At 53.6% G+C, this 22705-nt stretch overlaps 1 protein-coding gene across 8 annotated transcripts in view; it reads left to right on the top strand.

Annotated features, from left to right (window-relative positions):
• HPCAL1 (hippocalcin like 1) overlaps positions 1-22705 on the top strand; it is a 125715-nt gene that overhangs the window by 63113 nt on the left and 39897 nt on the right. The window contains exon 1 of one of the 8 annotated variants that reach the window (XM_055251686.2): positions 3442-3520. The exons of 6 other annotated variants lie outside the window; for them this stretch is intronic. The gene's annotated coding sequence lies outside the window, so the exon portion shown is untranslated. Of the gene's footprint in view, positions 1-3441; positions 3521-3561; positions 4002-22705 lie in introns of those variants that run through there. One more of the 8 variants, XM_055251687.2, reaches the window with a different exon arrangement.

Genomic DNA, 22705 nt, shown 5'->3' with positions numbered 1-22705 from the left:
TGCCCTCGCTGTGCACCTGCCTCCAGGTGGTGGGGCGGTAATTGCAAGAGCCTGAGCCCCTCCTCTGGGGCATGTTCTGGAAATAAATACACCTTGTGTCATGGAGATGGGCAGACGAGGTGCCAGCTGTTTGAACAGACAGCCCGGAGTCTGTGCAGGAGTTGGAGGCAGAGCTGGTCGAAGGCTTGCGGAGGGACAAGTGGGTCTCCCATGGATGGCTTTTCTTGGAGGCTGCAGCCAGGGGCCATTGTCTCTCTTCCCACCTGACCTTGGGTGGTTCCCTTTCAGCCCTGGGGTTAGGATGTCCCGCCCAACCCCCAACCGCACACCTCCCTCCCCCTTAGCTGCTTCAAACAAAGCCTAAGATGTGGCAACAGCTAACAGGTGCTTGGTGGTCCCCGCCCACCCTCCTTCAGGCTCCCTACACCCACCTGGGTGGACCTTTCTGTGTTGACTTCAGGGATGAGGCTTGGAGAAGAGGGTGTGTGAGGGGGTGCGGGTGGTCCTCCGGACTGGACCCGGGCCTGCTGCATTCTGGGTTGAGGTCCTCTTGCTGCCTTTCTGTGAGCGAGCCTCGCCTGCTGGGTGCTGAGCCCACACCGCACATCCTCAGCCTTCCATTGAGATCAGCTATACGTGATATAGACCAGGGATGCATGCCTCATGAGGAGGCGCTCGCTCCCGCAGACACACAGAGTACTCTTTCCTCGAGCTCAGTGCAGTTCGTCCACGTTTTCCCAGCAGCATGCCTCCCGCAGCGTTGTCAATATTTATTCACGGTCGCCGCTGCCTCCCTCCTGGACCGCCCATTCCCTAGGCCCAGTCTGGTGGTGGCCGGCCTTGGAGAGCCGGCATCTCAGCACAGCACCGGGCACCAGGGCTCAAGGTCAGTGGGTGTGTGTTTGGGTCCCTTAAGGAGCAAAGTCTCATAATTTGCTTTATTTTGTTTTATTATCATTAATTTTTTTTTTTTTTTTTTTTTTTTTTTTGAGACAGTTCTTGCTCTGTCGCCCAGGCTGGAGTGCAGTGGTGCGATCTCGGCTCACTGCAACTTCTGCCTCCTGGGTTCAAGGGATTCTTGTGCCTCAGCCTCTTGAATATCTGGGACTACAGGCACCCACCACCACACCCAGCTAATTTTTGTATTTTTGGTAGAGACGGGGTTTCACCGTGTTGGCCATGCTGGTCTCGAACTCCTGACCTCAGGTGATCCACCTGCCTTGGCCTCCCAAAGTGCTGAGATTACAGGCGTGAGCCACCACGCCCGGCCCCTTAAGTTTGCTTTAAATAAAGATCTGGTTCTCCCAGATGAGGTTCACAGACAGCTGTTCCAAGAGCACATCTGTCTGGCATCAGGAGTCTCACCCATACCAAGCTCACAGTGCTGGCCATGATCCGACTCCCACCCCGCAGCTCAAGCTTGGTCTGGAGAGCTTCTCTGGCACTTGCCCCGGCTCCCCAGCCCCGGGCTTCCTGCACTGTGCGCTTCCACTCCCGTCTTCTCCACTAGGAGCTCTATGGTACAGGCTTTCTGCACCTTCACCTCTGGGCCTCCCACCACAGCACGGTGAAGGAACCAACTATCTCACTGCTAGATCCAAGGATGCTGGGGCCGGGGGCAGCTCTGAGTGTGTCTCATACAGTGACCTTGTTTGAGGGGGCTGTGTAGGCCCAGGATTTTCCTGGGGTGGGGAATGCCAGGTCCCTTGATGCGTTAGGACAAGGACGTTGGCTCGGCGAGGAGGCTGCCTGAGATCCCACAGTGAGGCCGGCCCTGCTCTTGCTCGTCCAGCTGATCTGACACCCGCCAGATGGCCCAACAGAGACCGGGAAGAGCATCCGGTGGAGGACCTGGATGTGACCCCTGAGACATATTGGGGAGTCCGAAGGAGACTGTTCTGTCTGGAGATTTCCCGTTGCTTTTCCAGTTTATTGTCGTCTGCTTGGGACTTGAGGGTAACTTCGTCTCTCAAAATAGGCTGAGACTTTTACAGTTAGATATTTAATACACAGATGACAGGCGGATGGTAGTGCTGTTTTAAGGGGGGATTTTGTTCTTGTTGTTGTTGTTGTTGTTTTTTGAGACAGTCTTGCTCTGTCACCCAGGCTAGAGTGCAAGCTCGATCATAGCTCACTGCACCCTCAAACTCCCAGGCTCAGGTGATCCTCCCAACTCAGCATACTGAATAGCTGGGACTACAGGTGTGTGCCACCACGCATGGCTAATTTTTTGTAGAGATGGGATGTTGCCATGTTGCCCAGACTGGTCTTAAACTCCTGGGCTCAACTAAAATTTTAATCTCCAATTCATACATTTCAGAAAGTATAATAATATGTAAAGCAAAATCATAATAGCAACAACAATCACTGTCGTCCCACGGGTTGGTTTAGATGTAAATTTTATGCTTCTTAGCAAAGATGTAAATTTTAGGCTTCCTAGCAAAAATTTGGCGAAAGTGCCAGAAAAGCCCTTGTCCATGTCACAGTCCCTTGACCCACACTCCCATGGAAAGCCTTGGAACTGATGTCAGCGTGAGCCCTGTGCTGGAGTGGAGGGTGACAGAGCTTCGGAGATGAGCAGCCTCTACTGCTGGGGCCACCCGCCCCCCGGCCCTGGATCCCCACCCAGTGTGGGGTGTTCAGGATTCCTCATGTGACCCTTACCCTGCCTGCCCCGGGACTGTGTGCCTGTGTGCTTGCATGTGTGTATGTACGTGTGTGCCCATATGCATGTGTAGGTGTGTGCATGTGTGTATATACGTGTGTAGGTGTGTATGTGTGTACATGTGCATTGTAGATGTGTGTGCACACGGTGACATCAGTTCCAAGGCTTTCCGTGTGTGTCCATACACATGTGTAGGTGTGTGCCTGTGTGTGCATATGCGCATACACATGTATAGGTGTGTGTATGTGTGCACATATGCACGTGTAGGTGTGTGTGTGCATCGTGTGTAGGTTTGTGCATGTGTGTACATACGTGTGTAGGTGTGTGCGTGTGTGTGCACATATGCATGTGTGTGTGCACAGTGTGTGTAGGTTTGTGCATGTGTGTGCATAAGTGTGTAGGTGTGCATGTGTGTGCACAAATGCACGTGTAGGTGTGCACAGTGTGTGTAGGTTTGTGCGTGTGTGTGCATATGTGTGTGTAGGGGTGTGTGTGTGTGTGTGTGTGTCAGCATATGTGTGTCTGCATTCACTAGGCCAGAGCTCCTTGAGGGCAGAGTGGTTCCCACCTCTCTGTTCCCCCAGCTCCCAGCCCCGGCCTGGCTTTTAATCACAGAGTAAGTCAAGCCTGCTTTGGGAGCCTTCTGACTCCCCCAGACACACTGAGTACTCTTTCCTCGAGCCCAGTGCAGTTCGTCCACATTTTCCCAGCAGCACGCCTCCTGCAGCGTTGTCAATATTTATTTGCTGTCGCTGCTGCCTCCCTCCTGGACCGCCCATTCCCCAGGCCCTGTCTGGTGGTGGCCGCCCTTGGGGAGCCGGCCTCTCAGCACAGCGCCGGGCACCGGGGCTCAAGGTCAGTGGATGTGTGTTTGGGCTTGAACTGATGTGTGTGTTTACTGAGCTTTCTCCGCAGCCTGCTCCAGCAGCTCCAAAATGGCATTTCAGGAATTGAATTACTGACATTTCAGTACTTGCGGAATCCAGGAATAGATTATTTGATTGTATCTGTTGGAAGTCATTGCCGTAACTGGCTTCGTTTTCTTTGCCAACATCTAAACCGAGTGGGGAGAGACAGCAGGGGAATGCCGTGGTGACTTGATTTTCCCAAAAGCACATCTCCCAAGCTGGCGGCAGCCGATGGCGTTGCCCTGTGACTGGGGGAAGCCTGAGGACTCACGGTCGCCTCAGGCCGGCCACCTTCGCGCTGGAACCTGCCCATCACATCAACGAGCCCTCTCAGGCTGAAAACCCTGTGCTGGGGTGGCTGCAGCAAGACAAGGATTCCCCTCCAGCTCTGTGGTGTGGGGAGCAGAAGGGCCACTGAGTCCTGCCGTGTGAGTCACATAATGCCCGTGGCCTGATTTCTGTGCCCCCATCTTGCCTCTTAGGGTTTGTTGACCTCAGGGCTCACATATCCCTTGTAAGGGGTTGCGACGGCTTCCACAGCCATCATGGCTAGTTAGGATTTTCCTCCAGCCCTTGAGGAATTCTCTCAGGATTTTTCCCGGCCTTGCGCATCTGCAGAATCTAGAGGCCCTACAGGAATGTCTGCCTCCGAGTCCATAGTACTTGCAGGCCTGGGAGGCTCGATCAAGGTGGATGTTGACACTTGGTGGGGCTGGAGCCCTGGCTTCCTGGCTGCCTCGTAGCTCAGGCCCGTTTGACGGCATTCGTGAGCACCTGTCTTAGGCAGGAGCAAGTTCAACAGCAGCAAGGGCTCCAGGCAGAGGGAGGTGGGCTCTGATAGGACTCAGGGGCAGCCTAAATGTAGCAGAGAACTGAGAGGGGATCCCTGAGGCCTTCTTGGAGGAGGTGGTGGTTAAGCCAGCTAACTTTGTCCATTGGAAACTGTCACCAGGTCCTTATTAATCAAATAATAATGAATATGCTGTGTTTGGATCCACTAGAGAAAGCTGAAATTGAGCTCAAAGGAGGCATAGATTCAACCAGGCCTGAATTGGTTACGCATTAAGAAGTTCAGCCTGTAATTTTGAAAAAGGAAAAGGCTCTGGCCTCATTAGGCTGCCCCCAGTGTGTCCTTGAGACCTCCTTACTCCTTGAAATGTGCTTCTTAACGTTTTGGAAAAAACAACTTTCTCCTTCTATACTTAGCCCTTATCTCAATGTGCAGGCGCCTACCTGGCCCACTTATCTTCAAGATATGTGCTGGGTTAGGCCTCAGGAGTGGCAGGCACACAGATACTGTATTTGGCCTTGGCCTTCTGCCCAAGTGGAGTCTCCGCATTCCTTTGTATGGGCCCATTGGGGATGCCTGGCTAATCTGCACACCCTCTTTCCACTCTCCTTCCTGCATTTCTCCTTCCCTTCAGTAGTGGCTCCCTTCCCATTCCCCAATTCGCCTCTGCTTTTATCCTCTTCCAGTCAAATTCCCATCAGTCACGGAGCAGGTGGGACACCTGTATATGTTGCGGGGCCACAGAGAAGCAGCCTGTGCTCACCCATGCCTGCCTGCAGGTGCATGCTTGGGACTTGGCAGTGGGGGAAGACTTTGGGGTTAGGATTTCCAGGCTGGCTTGACACTGGCCTGTTTTGTTCCAACCCATACAAGCCCTAAACCCTCATGTGCAGATCCTGCTGGCTCTCCAGGGAACACTTAGTTGGGTGCAGGTAGGAAGAGGCTCCAAGGAGCAGAGGAGGGGCTGGCCGAGGGCCAGCTGCTTTGTCTGGTCCCCAGAGCAGGGTCCAACATGTGGGCACTGAGCAGCGACTGTGAGCTGACCCTCAGGCGAGGCTGCCCCATGATGCCGGGGCACATAGGGCAGGCTCCAGATGATGGGGCCACTGCTGGCACTGGCCTTTTGCAGGGCACAGGAGCCTGCCAGGGGTGTGTTCTGGAGCCACCCATACAGGTGTACCAGCTGTTGGAAAATCCCAAAGATGTGGTGCCCTGCTCCTGGGGGTCTTGGGGGCTCCCAGGTAGCAGCAGTGCTCTGGGAGGACTTGGGCTCAAATTCCAACCTTTCCACCAGGTTTTGGCTGTCCTTCATCCCCATGGGGCTCAGTTTCCTCATCTCCAAGCTAAGGGGGCCCATCTAAGGTTGTCACAGAATTGGACGTGTAACAGGGCAGCCCCCTTCACCTGTGGGATCCAAGGCAGAGCTGGCACCTCCAGGCTGTGGGTCCGGTGACCCGGCTTGGAGCCAGCAAACGGAGGAGGCACCTCCAGGCTGCAGGGTCTAGTGACCCAGCACAGAGCAAACAGAGGAGGCCAGTGGGCAGGTGGGTGTTACCAGGGCCTGGAGCAGCAGAGGTGGAGCCCTGGGGCCAGACAGGGCGGGTTTGGGGTGGCATGTGGTTTGAGTGGCCCTGTCATTTGCAGTTTGGGTTAGTGGGTCTGGCTGGCCACCGGGGTTGGAGGGGAATGCCAGTGGGACTATACATTGTCTCCTTAGAGGTGACTGTGCCCCCAGAACTGAGTGGACAAGCCAGGCTTGTGTCCACACCTGCCCCCTGTCTTTTACCCTTTTCTGGCTCTCCTCCAAGAAGAGCTTTTGCTAAATCATCTGCCTGTTCACCTGGCTTTGAGGCCCCAGGTGCAGGCCCAGCAGGTGGGGTGGAGGGGGTGGTCTCTGACTGGATAGCCCCACCTGGGAAGGAAGCCCCCAGTGTGGCCCCACCTTGGCTGTGACCTGGGGGTCCTGCAGAGCCCTGTGTCCTGTTGCAGTGAGGGGTCAGTCAGTGGGAAGAGTGGACGATTTGGAGGCACCATGTCTGTCTCCTCGACGCGAGTCAACACTGTTGCCTTTGTTCCCAGGGCAGCCTTCCCCTTGCCTTCCATTCCAAACTCCTCCTCCTCCCTCTAAGATTCCCCATTCACCTCCTAGAGGAGGCCACCTGAGTGTCAGCCAGGCGCTGGACCTGGGCCTGCCCAGAAAGGTCCCTGGGCCTGGTATGCTCCGGGAATCTCACTGTCAGGGGTCAGCATGCCATGGAGGATAGGGAGGGGTGTGCGCCCTTGGGGAGGTCTGGCTTTGTCTGGGGGGTTTTCTGCTGCTCACTGGCTTCAGGTCAGGGCTCGGCTCTGTGCTGCAGCCTTAAGCCAGCGGGCCCAGCCACCTCCTCCAGGCCCGCCAGTGCCTCAGATGTTTCTCTCCTTCTTAGAGGGGGTTTCACATCCTTTCTTTTGTTTGCCCTGATTATTTTTGCAGATGAAGGAATAGACACAATGGTCATCTTTGTCTTATTTGAAAGCCAAACACGTTGCTTACACGTTGGGTGCACAGTGAATATGTATCAGTCCAGCGCTTTTCACCATCTGGTCCGGTTTTAGTGTTGCTTTATTTCTGGTCATTCCTCAACCGGGGCTAAAGATCAGAAAAATCGCATCTCCAAGTCCTGAACCATGGCAAGGAAGCTGGGTGGTGCCCTGGGCTGTGCTAAGGTGGGGGAGGAGGGTTGTCGGTGGGGAAGCCCCAAGGGGGCCCCACTGGAGTCATAGGAGTGTGTGGAGCACCCACTCCATGCCTTCTGTCAATTACAAAGCACCTATTATGTCCCGGATACTGTGTCCAACACAGTGGACACATTGATGGGTAAGGCATAATCCCCCCCCCTGCCCAGGAGCTCCAAGTTGGATCGGGGAGGCAGACAGGCGAGCATATGGCTGTGACACAGTGGGGCAAGTGGTGTCACCAAGGCAGAGCCCAACAGCCGGGGCCTGAAGCCCCCACACGCAGCCACAGCCTTCCCGAAACAGCTGACATCAGCCTGGAGAGCTCTTCCTCCCCGCCTGCCCGGAGGGTGGCGTGGGTCCCATCGCTGTCCATCAGCCACGGCCAGAGCACACCTGTGCTGCTCCTCAGAAGGGTGTCACCTGTGGAGACGGTGACAGCTGCTTCTGTTCCCTGCCCCAAGGACAGGATCTGGAGCCTGTGGGTGTGTAAGGAGCCGACTCCCTGACCCCAAAACTGTGGCCAGTTCTGGAGAAGGTGGCCAGGCTCTGAGTCCCGGGACTGAGGCCCCCCTCCTGCGTCTAAAGCCCCTCTTCTGGGCTCCATGACTTCAGCCCCTCCCACCCCCAGAGGGAGGGATCAGCCCTAAAGGGACCCGAGAGAGGAAGCCTCACACACAGGCGCTGCCTCGCTCTCCTCCAAGCTGGCCTGAGCCCTGGGTGGTGTTCTGAGGCTCAGCCACATGGCTGTGCAGGGCGGGTGAGACAGCAGCCTGAGAGCTGCGACCCAGGGCCGGGGTTTTCCTGGAGCAGCAGGAGGGATGAGTTGGGTTTCTGTAACTACATGGGCCAAGAAGAGGGAGAGGATGCTCTGGGAAGGAGAGTGGCTTTGGGCCAGCATTTGGGCCAGCGGGACTCGGAGGCGAGGGAGGTGGTAAGATCCCTTGCTTGGGATGAGAGGCAGATGGGGAAACTGAAGCTTGGAGCAGAGGGAGGGGCAGGGCCTGGGCCCCCAGCAGGTCCCAGTTCATGATGACATGCTGCTTCTCCATGAATGAGACATGAGGGGGTCACAGAGGCCCGGAAGGATCGGCATCATCAGATCATCCGACTCGATAATAGAAAAATTAAAATTTAAAGTCATTGAAAGTGACGAGTGACAGAAATGTTCCTAGAAACTGGAGTTTGAGTGCTGAGTGGATCTCAGGGTAGATGATATCAGACACAATGTCCCCTGGGCTGAGGGTTTTTTTTGTTGTTGTTGTTTTTTAATGTTTCAGAATTCTAAGGCAAGGATGAAAGGCTTCTCTATTCTTGAGGTGCTGGGGTTCCTCAGCCTCCACCGTCCAGCCTCGAGCAGCTGCCCCCCCTCACCTGGTCCTCAGCCTTCTGGAACTAGACAAACCCCCCACAGCGGCCTGGCCCAGGCCACCAGCACCACCCCCAGAGGTTGACGCCATCTTCATGCAGTGGGAGGCTCAGCCCCCACACTGGGACCTGTCCACTTTAGCCCCAAGGATCTTATCGAGGTCAAATCTTTGGAACTCAGGGCCCTTGGGAACTTCTGGGCCAGACAACCCGGCCATCACAGGGGCTCCTGCGGGGTTGACTTTATGATGCATTTGGGTCAGGAGGTCTGTTTTTATCCCTTGGGCCTCTGGGAAAGTCCGTCCTGGCCAAGTCCTCTGTCCCCTAGTCTCAGAGGGCTGGCTGGCCCTGGAGCTCAGGTGGCCTGGCCCGGCCCGCCTGCTTCCCCACAGGCAGCGGCTCTGGCTTCTGCTGCCCGCAGTGCTCCAGACGCTGCAGGCTCCTTCCTTCCTTCAGGGCGTCGTAAGTCCCCTGAGTCTCGAATCCCCAGTCTTAGCTGAGTCCTCAAGGTCAGTGGGGCAGAACGCCAGAGCCCTGGGACAACAGGCTGCATAAAACACTTATTTTAATTATAAGAGTTATGTAAGAACATATCAGAAAATTGGCAAAATAAAGGGCAAAAAAAAAAATCACTGATGGTTGCCTTCTCACACAGTCACACACAGTGGTGTGCAGCCTTCTGGCTTTGGTTGCTTTGTTGCAGTATTGGCACCTGCGTTACAAGATTTTGTGTTGACCATTCTTGTTTTTGCTGTGGTCTTTAAGGATTACAGCAACAGCTGTTCCTCTTCAGGATGCAAGGAGACCGAGCCTGCCCTCAGGGAGCTGACGGTCCAGCGGGAGGCATCCTGTCTGCAGGGCCCATGCAGGGGACAGGGCAAGAGGTGCAGTGGAGCCAGACCTTGCCCTCCAGAAATGCAGGGAGCCAGACACGGGTGTATTTAATTCAAATACAGCATGTGGTTCTGAGAAGGCTTCTCAGAAAGGGCCTGGGATTGAGCTGGGCACCAGCATGGGGTTCTCAGAGTGGAGGCGGCAGTTCCACCCCACGGCGTAGAGGAGGCGCCCTAATCACTGCCTTTCAGCTGAGGCCCTGCCTGTAATCTTATCTTTTTTGTTGATTGTTGTTGGCTGATGTTGGCTGTTGACGTGTGCTGAACTCCCTGGGGCCGGACCCCTTGTCCTTATTCACCCAGAGAATAGGTGCCTTAAAATACTGACTGGACAGAAGGAGGAAGAGATGGGTGGGGGGCCATGTCATGGAAGAATTCCTTGGGCCAGCCGCAGAGGAGTAGGCCTTAGCAGGGAGCTGGGAGCCTGGAGGGGAGCTGAAGACCTCTCCCATAGTCAGCTGTCTTTAGGGAAGAAATACTAGAAAGTCACATACGAGAAAAGAGGTGGGGAAGGGGAGGAAAGCATTTCCACCCACAGTCCCGTCGGGAGAGGTAACATCTTGGAGTACAGTGTGCCCTGCCCCAGCAGGCCCCAGCTGGATGCATATTCCTATAGATATAATTCTGTAAGTGAGATCATTCCTTATCTACTGTTTTACAACCTGTTTTTGTTTTTTCCACTTAGCAACACTTTGTTCTTCCCTAGAATTAACCAGGCAGAACAGGGCTGACGAGGGAGCCCCTCCCACCTGGACACTCAGTGGCCCCTCCCGGGACTCGGGGCTTTCCTGGGGCCCTCGGCTGTGGAGCAGCAGCTCCCTGTGCATCAGAGCCATGGGGGAGGGGGGCCACGGGGCACAGGTACGACCACCACTCCCATTTCATATCCTTTAGGAAGCTTGAAGAAAAGTGGTTAGCCAAGAACACAAATTACGGTGATGTTGTTTGCAGTGTGGCATGTTGGGATAACATAAACTCTGAAGTCAGAATTGACATCGATTTGAGCCCGGATCATCCTATTAGCAGCTGTGTGGGCTGGGACAGGGTGCTTACCTTCCAGACTTTAGCTCCCTCACTGTACAACAGGGACAGGGTTCATACCTTTCTCTGAGAGTTGAAGGAAGAAGTGAAACCAAACGCAGCCCCGTGACAGCCCCTTACGCGTGGTAGGCACTCAGCAGGTGCTGGCTCCCTCACTGCCCAAAGGAATTGACTGACAAACTCTTAAATTAATGAAATAATCCAAGAGAGTAGCTGCGGAGACAATACATAATTATATTAGCTGATGTGGTTTGGATGCGTGTCCCCTCCAAGTCCATGCTGAAATGTGATCCCCAGCGTTGCAGGAGGGGCCTGGTGGGAGGTGACTGGATCAGGGTCAGATCCCTAATGAATGGCTTGGGCCATCCCCTTGGTGATGAGTGAGCAATTTGGTCGATTAAAAGAGTGTGTCACCTCCGTATTCTTTTGTTCCCACTCTTGCCATGTGACACGTTGGCTCCCCGTCGCCTCCCACCATGATCGTAACCTCCACCAGAAGCAGATGCTGGCACCACACTTCCTGTACAGGCTGCAGAACTGTGAGCCAATTAAGACACTTTTCTTTATAAATTCCCCAGTCTCAGGTATTCCTTTGTAATAATGCAAACAGACTAACACATTAGCCATAGCCATTTATTAACATAATTTTAAAAGATTTCAGTCTTGTGCTGAAATTGTTATGTTGGTGGTTACACATTTGTCAAAACTTAGTGACCTGTACACCTACAAAGGATGAACTTAATTGTGTGTAAAGTATACCTTGATAAATTTGACTTTACAAAAAAAAAAAAAAAAATCCCTTTTTTTTTGAGATCGGGTCTCACTCACCCAAGCTGCAGTGCAGTGGCACAATCTCGGCTCACTGCAACTTCCACCTCCTGGGTTCAAGCAATCCTCCCACCTCAGCCTCCCAAGTAGCTGGGATTACAGGCATGCATCACCACATCTGGTTAATTTTCGTATTTTTAGTAGAGATGGGGCTTTACCATGTTAGCCAGGCTGGTCTTGAACTCCTGATCTCAAGTGATCTGCCTGCCTTGGCCTCCCAAAGTGCTGAGATTACAGGTGTGAGCCACTGCGCCCAGCCTTTATATCTCTTGACTGTCACAAAATGCATATTTTATTTAAGTTTGCCATAAACAGAATATTTTTACATACTGTATTGTAACCTGCTTAACATAATAATTAATCAGATATGTTGTCCTGTGTTATTAAAATCATCCCTTGTGGCCCAAATTTGAAGGCAGTACTCTGTTCCTGGGTGTGCACCGTAACTTCTTTAACGAACATCCTGCTGTTCAGTACTGAGGCTGCATCCTTCTAGAAAGCGCTGTTGAGAGGTGTGAGGAGGCTGCCACGCAGGCCACGCTGCCCCGAATGGCAGGTGGAAGGCGGCTGAGTGGAGCCACAGCAAATGCACCCTTGCCCCCAAGCCAGGCCCCAGACTGCACCTTTCCATTGCTTCACACCAGCAGCGCTTTACCTGGAAAGGTGTCTGGACAGTGCTTGCGAATGTAAACTGGCATTCTGCTGGCTTCTCAACTCTGTGGACACCAGTGCGGTCAACAACTCTCTCTCGCCGCGGGCACCTGCTGTGTCCACCTGCTGCCATCTGAGTGTCACGACCACACCCCCATCCCTGTCCTTTCACGCGCTGTCTGCCTGCACACACTCTTCCACCCTCTGTGGGCAGGGCCCCTGCCACCTCTGAAGCCCCCTGCCGTCTCTCGGCAGCCCCCTTCTCCCCCGGCTCCCGTGTCCTGCCCACCTCCCCACACTGGCACTTCCTGAGCAGCCCTGGCTGAGCATCCACTCTGAGGGCAGACCCTGGCCGGGCACCGAGATACGAAAGGTTATGAGGGTGTTCTGTTGAGGAACTGAATTCAGTGTGAACAGTGAACACAGAAACATAAAGGGACATGCAGAATCCCCATCCCCAGGGTGGTGAGCCACCGAGGGGGGCCAGGCATGGGGGAGGGTATTCAAGGGCGGCAAGCCACCAAGGGGATGGGGCAGGCACAGGGAGGGCATTTCAGGGAGTGCAAGGAAGGAGGGCTGGAGGTGGCAAAGATGCTGGTTGAGGGCACGGGTGAGGCGGGGAGGCATTTTGACTTTGGACTGAAGGCCTTAATTGACCAAGGTGGTAATTTCTAGTCCTGTGACCTCAAGACAGGCTGGACATTGGAGGATGGGATGACACTGGCTCTTCTGGGGTAACTTGTCTGGGTTTAAGGTTCTTGATGGGGTTTAGGACATGGCAGGACCCTAAGGATGGTGCCAGCGTCTTAATTCTCTGCCATCTTCCAGAGTCAGGACTCTGCAGCTACCTTGCCCAAGAAAAAGTAGAGAAAGGTGGTTTCATGCTTTGGGTTTTTTTTTTTTTTTTGACTGCTTTGAAGGGAGGTGTGGGACTCGTTCGCACACACAGTTAGTATTTCCAAGGCTTGTGTGGGGCCAGAGAGATTTGGTTGCAGCTGTTAGTTTTACTTCCTGTCCCGATAAAGGAGGGTGCTTGCCTCAGCCCTCACCTGCTGCCATAACAAAGCTCCATGGACCGGGCCGCCTAAACGCAGACACATACTCAGCTCTGGAGGCGGGAGGTCTAGATCTGGGCGTCCGCATTGTCAGGTTCTGAGGAGGGCTCTTCCTGCTTTGCAGGTGGCTTTTTTCTCTGTGTCCTCCTGTGGAATGAGAGCAAACTCTAGTTTCTTCCTCTTCTTACAAGGACACTAATACCATCATGGGGGCCTCACTCTCCTAACCTCACTGCAACCTAATTACTTTTTAAAGGCCCCACCCCCTACTGCCATCGCCCTCGGGGTTAGGGCGTCTGTGTACACATTTGCGGAGAGGGCACAGCTGTTCAGTCCATGACCACACTGCATGTTCAAGGGAGGAACTGGAGAGAGGCTGCTGTTTGCTGGGCACCTGAGCTGGTTATAGATGTTAAATCCTCATGGTAGAAAATGTGGAAAATACAGAAACAATTATAATGCATAATCCTACAATTCAGAGATCATCACAGCAGACATATGGGTCCATTTCTTCTGGTCAGTATTCATTTACAGGGAGGCGGACAGACTCATGCTGTAATTGAATCATGCTATGTATTTGTTTCAGGCCCCGCTTTTTCTTTCCACTTAAGACCATACCATTCATTTCCTGTATCATTGAAAATATTTGTGGTCGGGTGCGGTGGCTCATACTTGTAATCCCAGCACTTTGTGAGGCCAAGACAGGCAGGTCACCTGAGGTCAGGAGTTCGAGACCAGCCTGGCCAACATGGTGAAACCCCATCTGTACTAAAAATACAAAAATTTGTCCACCTGGGCCAGTGTGTGATTCTGAAGACTATATTTGAAGTCCAGCCTTGCAGCTTTCGAAAAACCTGTGCCTCGCTCTTTCTGCTTGTAAATATCACTCACGACTGGTTTCCCAGAAAAATTGTGAGGATGAGCGAGGTGTTGCTTGTGGAAGTTACTTTGGAGGGAAAGTGTTTGTGACGCCCCATGGATGTGGCCCATGGGGCTCCTGAGGGTGGATGGACGTGGGAGTGGACAGGCCTGGCTCCTTTTCTTGGTGGGCTGGGCTGGGCTATGGGCAGGAGCTATGGCCGTGGCTGACCCTTCTGCAATGGGAGCTGAGCAGTGGTACAGTTAGATGGCTGCGCAGACGGCCCGATAGCCTGGCCTCCAAGGCCTTGAGTGATGGGATGACCATAACCACTGGATGTCTTTCAATAGGCTTTGCCTTAACCATGCCAGCAATTCCACCATCTGCTTTATAAGCTCTGGCATGTACATCAGGTTGGCTAAGGGTACAAAACTGTAATGCTATTAAATTCCAGAGGCTCTGGTCGCTTGAAAAGATGAGCTGAAAATAAGATAAAATTTCACAGGGTTAAAGGCAGGCTTTGCACTGTGGTTGAAGTATAGAGTCGTCCAGTCATGAGAGTATAGGTTTGGGAGAAAATAAGATTGGAGACGCTTGAGCGCACACTCAGAACCAGTAGCTCTTTCTTAGTCTGTCCGTGCTGGCTGTACTGCAGCCCCCTTCAACTGGAATCAGATGTGGCCCAACCATGGGTACCTTGGACAAAGCTCCCCCAAGTCAGGCATGGCCTCTTGTTAGGGAAGGTGGACTCCCTGACCCGAGTCCACCTGGAGGTCCAGGCAGGAATTAGAACCACTTCAGAAAAGCTCTGCACAGATTTAATTGCATGAGTACCTGCGTCTCAGAGCTGCAGACTGAGCGTGTTGTGCAATTGTTGGGTGGCTTTTCCCTTGGCCACAGTAGATTTGCAATTAAGAAAAACAAATCCAGCTCTCAGTCAGAAGTGTGCAAGGTTTGCTTGGTCTGGAGACAGCAGCTTCTGTGCTCTGGGGTAGTGAGGAAGTGTGTGGGCAGGTTGGCAAATAAGCCACATGTATGTCCCCTGGGCTCAGCCCCCATCTTGGTGGGCACGCCGGGGCCCACGAGATCTGGGGACTATTTATATAGGGTCTGCTGGGGCAGGGGTGTGGGTGGATGTGTGCTGCTTGTGTTGTTGAACTGGGATTTTTCCAGGCAGACCAGTCTGCTGGGACAACCCTTCTGGCTCTGGGCCAAAGGCCTCCCCAGCTGTGATCCATTCAGGCCTAGAAAGCTGGGGGTGCTGACTGCCACCACCCACTGGCCTCCATGGTGTGTCCACAGAGGGCCACCTTCCTGCAGGGCTGAGCTACTCCTGTCTGGGTGTAGGAGCTTCTTGTAAAGTCCCTAGCAGGGTTGCTCCCTACAACCCACCCCTCCCCATTTTCTCTCTCTCTCTGCGTGACTATTATTCACTCTTCAAGTCTCTGTTTGGATGTCACCTCCTCTGGGAAGCCTTCCCAGATTCCAGGTGGGGCTGGAGGCCCTTCTGCAGACTCCCCTGGCATCTTGCACTCGCTCACCTATGGCACATATCATTGGCCGCGAAATCTCCTGGGCACTTACCACACTGCGGGTTCCTTGAAAACAGGAATCACTCTTGTTCTCTGCTGCATCTTAGGATGGTGCCTGGCACATAGTAGGAGTCCAGTTAAGAATGTTTTGAATGAGTGAAAGAGTGCCTAAATGAGACTTCTATTCCAGCATGAAGACCAGCCCACCACCCTGATAAGAAAGTTCAAGTGTGGGAACCGCTGGGGATCTTGATGGCCTGGGTCCTCTGATCACTGCTTGTGCAGGACAGAGGCAGCCCCCGAGTTCTCTTGGGGACTGGTGAGCAGAGTGGGGCCCCAGGATGCCTGATGGTCCGGTCTGAGGTGTGCAGGTGCCCCTGAGGTGGGCACCACCCGGGAGATGCATGTATCTGTGAAATACTGGATAGGCCCTTAGTCTAAGCAAGGAGGTATCTGAGCTCCTTAAAGGATTCCGCAAGGATGTCATGTTGTGCTTTGAACAATAGAGACGTGGGTCTGCTGAGCTCCAGCTGAAGTTCCACGCAGGGACCTTGACTCTCCCTTCCCACTGTGTGGCTCCAGCAAGTCTCCTCCCGCCTCAGGTATGGGTTTCCAGGCATTAAGTGACAAAGTGGATGTGACGCTCCTTCTGGACTGTAATGCGCACTGCGTGGAGAAGTTCATGTCCCAGTGCAGACTGGGCGTTGTCACATCAGGCAGGACTACGGGGACAGTGTTTGTTGGACTGTCTTCTGGGCAGCTTAGGGTATCCTCCCTTTATATCACCTCCTGCCCAGGTGCTGTGTGCCACCAGAACATAATGTCATTTGGGATCCCTGATGGGACATTTTGAGACTTTGGTTCACAGTAAAGATTGGTCCTGTGTGATCTTAAAGTAATATGGCTTAAAAATAAATGGCTGTCAGGGAATTGTAAATCAAAGCAAACACCGATGAGAATGGCCCAAATCCAGGACACTCAGCACCAAATGCGAGGGAAGATATGAAGCCACAGGAACCCTCACTTACTGCTGGTGGGAACGCAAAACAGTACAGCCACCTTGGAAGACAGTTTGACAGATCCTTAGAAAGCTAAACACACTTTTACCCTGTGATCCAACAATCATGCTCCTGATATTTACCCAGAGGAGTTAAAAAAACTTATGTCCACACAAAAACCTGCACATGGGTGTTTATAGCGGCTTTATTCACAATTATTCATAACAGCCAGAACTCGGAGGCAGCGAAGGTGTCCTTCAGCGGGTGAATGGATAAATTAGCTATGGTGCATCCAGACAATGGAATATTATTCCACAGCACTAAGAAGAAATGAGCTAGCAAGCCATGAAAAGACATGGGGGAACTCATCTGCATATAAGTAGGTGAGAGAGGCCAATGTGAAAAGGCTATGCCTATGGAGGATTGCAGCTCTCTGATATCCTAGGAAAGGCAAAGCTATGGAGATAATAAAAAGATCAGTGGTTCCTAGGGGTTAGGAGGGAGGGAGGGATGAGCAGGCAGAGCACAGGGCATTTTTAAGGCAGTGAAACTGCTCTGTGTGATACCGTAGTGGTAGGGCCATGTCATTGCACAGTTGTCAAGACCCATAGAATATACAGCACCAGCAGTGAGTCCTAATGTAACCTATGGACTTGGGTGATAATGACGTGTGAAGAGGCAAGGCAGGTTCATCGGTGGTAACGAACAGCCACCCTGGTAGTAGGGAGGGCAGGAGGTATGTAGAGAACTCTGTGCTTTCCACCTGATTTTGCTGTGAACTAAACAGCTCTAAAAAATGAAGTTCATTAATTTAAAAAAAAAGGGAAATGGCCACTTGCAAAGCACTGCGTGGAGGGCCACCCATCCCAAGCAAGTCAGCTAGAGTAGAGGCAGGAACCAAACAGCTCTGTGCAGTTCTGGATGAGAAGCCGCATGCACCACCCCCTCCCTGCTCCCGTGTGGGACCCAGTGAGGACCTCCTGTGCCCGGCTGCAGCTGCGGAGTGTGGGAGTGTGCTCTCCACAGCAAACCAGTCATGAAGGCTGCACACCTTCCTGTTTCTGCCCAGCCACACCACAGGGCACTCAGCCCTTTTCCTGAGCACTCGAAGCTGCGTTTCCTCGAGCTCCTTCCTGTTTAAGAACAGGAGGGGAGTGGCGGCTCGCTTGTGCACCACTTTCCAGGGCAGTGGTGTGCGGGACACCCTGCAGCACCTTTGGCTCCTCCTCTGGGAATGAGGCGTGGTTTAATCCGCACACCCCTTACCATTAGAGTCTGCAACTAGTCAAAAGGTGAATCTGGCCGGGCACGGCAGCTCATGCCTGTCATCCCAGCACTGAGGCAGGAGGATTGCTTGAGCCCAGGAGTCCAGACCAGCCTGGGCAACATAGTAAGACCTCCTCTCTACAAAAAGTAAACAAAATTAGCCTGGCGTGGTGTCGTGTGCCTGTGGTCCCAGCTACTCAGGGGGCTGAGGTAGGAGGATCACTTGAGCCCAGGAGGTTGAGGCTGCAGTGAGCCAAGATCATGCCACTGTGCTCCAGCCTGGGTGACAGAGTGAGACCCACCCCCCTTTTTTTTCAGACTGCATCTTGCTCTGTCACCCAGGGTGGAGTGCCAAGATCAAGCAATTCTCGTGCCTCAGCCTGCCAAATAGGTGGGATTACAGGCACCCGCCACCACACCCAGCTAATTTTTGTATTTTTAGTAGAGACTAGGTTTCACTATGTTGGCCAGACTGGTCTCAAACTCCTGGTCTCAAGTGATCTGCCCACTTCGGCCTGCCAAAGTGCTGGGATTACAAGTGTGAGCCACCCAGCCCTGAGTGAGACCCTTTCTCAAAAAAAGAAAAAGAAAAAGAAAAAAAAGGTAAATCTAAGAGGTGACCAATAGGGGAATATATTTGTCGAGTCTCCTCACCTCAGCACTGTTGACATTTGGAGCAGCATAATTCTTTGGTGTGTGCGGGGAAGGGGGGGCTGTCCTGTGCATTGTGGGGTGTTTAGCAGTATCCTTGGCCCTACCCGTAAGATGCTAGTAAGCATGTCCCCTCAACTCCCCAGTTGCAATAACCAAAAATGTCTCCAGACATTGCCAAATGTCCCCAGGAAAATCACTCAGGTTGAAGTCACTAAATTATATGTGTACACATATAATTACACATGCATACACATCGCGTACACACACACACACACACACACACACACCTTTTGCTGGTGGCTCTGGATTTGTAAACTTGCTCCATGGCAAGAATCAGCATCCTAATACTTGCTCCACCCTTTAAAATAAACTTCCCCATCCTAGGCAGACAAGAGAACAACCCCAGACCTCCGCCCTCAGAGTGGGGACGAGGTGAGGGAAGTGGCAGCCTGGCAGGAAGTTCATTTCTTTTTTCAGTCATATCAGATGAGCTTCTCCCCTCACTAGGAGTGGATGGGGCTGCCAGTAGGGTTCTTGCAAAATACCCCTTGTGGGAGGAGAGGAGTGGAGGGAGAGAACCGCCCCCCCCACATCCCCGTGGGATGAGTGTCCACAGGGAAGGGTTTTGGGCACCCACCCTGGGGAGAGAGGAGAGCCCAGGTTACCATCTGTGGTGTCCCCTCACTCACACTCACTACTGCCCTCCACAAACTGCCATGCTTGCTTTGTGCAAGGTGCTGTGCTGGGCACTGAGGCAAGGCCACCTCCCCCATGGGGCTATGGATGCTAATCTGCAAATCCCAGAAAAGTGGAATCTCAGTGGCAGAGTGGGATGAAGGGGAGGTGCTCAGTGCTATAAAAGCCAGCGGCTAGGAGTTTCAGGGGCTTCCCTAGGGAGGGACCCTGAGCTGGGGTCTGAAGGAAGAGCAGTTCACTGGGGAGTTAGGGAGTGTTCTAGGCAGAGCAAACAGTGCAGTGGCAGCCGGGGCTGGCATTTTTAAAGAAAGCCTCAAGACTTCTCTTTCTGATTGTGAAGTGAGCTGAGCAGACTGAAATCAAAGATGTGAAAATAAAGATAGAGGCGACAGGCCAAGCGCGGTGGCTCATGCCTGTAATCCCAACACTTTGGGAGGCCGAGGTGGGTGGATCACGAGGTCAAGAGATCGAGACCATCCTGGCCAACATGGTGAAACCCCCGTCTCTACTAAAAATACAAAAATCAGCTGGGCATGGTGGCACACGCCTGTAATCCCTGCTACTTGGGAGGTTGAAGCAGGAGAATCACTTGAACCCGGGAGGTGAAGGTTGCAGTGAACCGAGATCACGCCAGCCTGGCGATAGAGCAAGACTCCATCTCAAAAAAAAAAAAAGAGGTGACAGGAAGACCCCACCGTGAGTGGCCTCCGCTGAGTGCGCATGTGCATGAGCGGCTGTGCGGTGGTCCTTGCCATCTTCCCATCAGCCCCTCCCAGCCCCTGGGCCTGCAGAGGCTGAGAATCTGACCTAAGGCCGCCCAGTGGCGTGAGGCCGGCCTGCCGTGCTTACATCCCTGGGGGACTCCAGGACCCCAGTGCTTCCTACTGGTGGCTTCAGCTCCTGGTCACTTGTTGGGAATGCTGTGTCCAGGGCTGAAGCCCTGGAGGTTGTGTGGGACAGGGCCCAGGAATCTGCATTCTAGCAAGCACCTGCTCCAGGCTTGCTTCCCTGGCAGGGAGGCTTGGTGATCCCAGTTCCTTGGGTGCGGACACTTGCTGCTTCTCTCGGAGGCCAGGCTGGGCTGTGATTTTTTCATCCAATGTGCTGGGCTGATTTCACTTGCAGATGCAGAATGAGAAGCTGTAGAGGAGACCACGGCGAGCTGTCTGCATGGGTGATGGCAGAATCCGGTGTCTGCTTGGCCAAGTGGTGTCACTAATAGGATTTGCCGAGCCTTTTGGATGTTTGTGGCACGACGGCTGCTGTGGGAACCCAGAGGCTGCTCATTTGCGGGGAATGAATAATTTATTTCTGTTTTCAGATGACTTATTCCTTCATCATAGACACTGCAGCCGAGCTCCCGCATGTTCTGTAGGCTCCTGATTAAGTGGTTTCAGCAGGAGAATTTGGCTTAATCCCCCACTGCCCTGGACGCCTGGTTCCAGGCTGCTGATTTGTCGGCCTCGTGTTGGGGGTGTCCGGAGCCTCTCCTCCCTGGGGGCTTTTCTTCCTGCTCTGCCTGTTTTGGAAGCCTCTGGCCACTGGTCATGTGCTGGCCTTGGGTTTACGGCTGTCTGGCAATTAGAATATTAATGTCGATAACACAGCAGGACTTGCGTGTGACAAGCTGAGCCACATAACATCACAGTCGCTCTTGAACATCTCGGACTTTTACATGGGCCAGCCACACCCCAGCCTAGGTTGCTCCCTCACCTCCTCAGGGCCTCCCTGATGCCAGTTTTGACATGTGCCATCCATCCTCCCCGGGCCACCACGTTGACCCTCTGGGTCATTGCTCAAGAGCCCACCATGGCTCCCTGTTGCCAAATGCAGCCTGAATTCGGTATTCAAAGCCCTCCGTGAATGGGCTTGGTCCTTCCTCCCTGGCCTCTCTTGTGTGGCTCCATGCTCTGAGCTGCCTACTCACTGACTCATTCATTTAATGTTTATTCTTTGGTGGTGGTTGTTTCAGCACTGAGTGGGTCTGTGGAATCATTTACATGTTTATTGAGAGTCTGCCTGGCTACAGATGCTGGGCAGGGGCTTTGATGTAGGGAGCAAGACCCCGCCCCAGGTTACAGGTAGGCCCTTCCAGGTGGCCCAGGGCCCTGGGAGGGGGCGGGGGTGTGTGAGATGGCAGCGTGGGAGAGTCTCAAATTTTTGGCATCTTTAATCTGCCCACTGGGTGAGATTGAGGCCTCAGGTGGGTGTCAGGGGCTTTGAATGCCAAACCACAAAAGTCTGCAGGCTGGAGGAGCTGCAGGAGGTTGTCGTCAGTGGCGGGGGCATTGGAGCTTGGTGGAGGAGACCACGCTTCAGATGGCCAGCTGGAGCACCCTCCCTCCAGCCCCGCTGCCTGGACCCTTCCACCTCTCCATGGACCCACCTCAGGCCCTACACACCCTCTGCACTGCCTTGCACGGCATTGCTTAATTTCACTGCAATGGCTCACTGGGGCTGCTTTCCTCACTCCCTTATTGCTCTCTGGGTGGGGTTTGATCTCTGGCCTCCCCATGAGGTAGGGACAGTGCCCAGGGAGTGGCCAGTGGGAGAAGCGGAGCTTGCAGGCCAGGTGGGCCCAAGTGTGGTTCCTGGTGCAGTGCTGGTGGCTGTGTCGCCCAGGGCAAGTGGCTCGGAGCCTGTTTCTCATCTGCAGATGGGGGGATGGTCTGTACCTGTCCAGCACCCATGAGGAGCGGGTGGGACAGGGTGTGGCTGTCAAAGTGCCACATTCAGCCTTCTGCGTTAAGGACCATGAGTCCAAAGAGTGGCCCCATGTGAATCCGCCTCCTTGTGCCAGCCTTACGGCCTCCTCAGGAAGGGCATGGAGGAGTGGTGGGATGCCCACAGTACCATGGAGGAAGCAGTCCTGGAGGAGGGGTGACTGGCCCAGGGCCACGCAGTGACACACTGGAGGCTGGCTCTAGCCTGCTGTGGGGCATGTCCACGTGGAGAGGCGCTTGGTGTATTCCCCTACCCTCTCACCCCCACAGCGTTCCTGGTGCTCTGGGTACCTGCTGTTTCTGAGCCATCCAGGTGGGCACAGGGACAACCTCACCAGGAACAATGTGGCCCCATGCTGGTAAGCAGGCGATACTGACCCTGCTTCCAAACTGCATTCCTGTTGATCCTTCGTCTTGCTCTTCTGGTGTCATTACAAACACAACTTGAGAAAGTTTAACAGTGGTACTCAGAGAGGCTCGTGGCCCCGACTCATGTGACAGTGACCAACAGGTGAAAGGTGACTTGTGGTCTGAACAGCTGCAAGGGACTCTTATTCCGATGCCTGAATCTTTACATCTCTGCCCAGCAGATGACAGCACCTGGAATTATTAGCTGGCCATACCTGGCCCTGTGAGCGCAGGGAAGACCCTTCTTCTCAGGGCCTGCTTGCTCCATTGCACAATGGAAGGGTTGGGCAAGATGGATGTTTTTTTTTTTCTTTCTTTCTTTCTTTTCTCCTTCTTTGCAGTTGAACATTTTTCTTGCCAGTGAAATCACACGTGGAGGTCTGTGTGTTCGGCAGGTGAATGGCCATGCAGGGGTGGAGGGAGGCCTGGATGCTTTTCTTCCCTGCACTGACAGGACCCCCGTGGGACCCTCAGCCCCCAGAGGACAATTGGAGACTTCCAGCCTAGGGTTCTAAGGTCTCCTGAGAAGGTCATACGCTCGTTGTCTGGCCGAGACAGACAGCGGACAGTCGGCGTGTCTGAGGGCAGGAGCCTCTCCAAATAGAAAGTGCTGGGCTGGGCACGGTGGCTCACGCCTGTAATCCCAGCGCTTTGG

Source organism: Symphalangus syndactylus, chromosome 18 (genome assembly GCF_028878055.3).
Source record: "Symphalangus syndactylus isolate Jambi chromosome 18, NHGRI_mSymSyn1-v2.1_pri, whole genome shotgun sequence".
NCBI lineage: Eukaryota > Metazoa > Chordata > Mammalia > Primates > Hylobatidae > Symphalangus > Symphalangus syndactylus.
The sequence above is the reverse complement of the archived record's forward strand: the minus strand, read 5'-3'. Positions and strand labels throughout refer to the sequence as shown.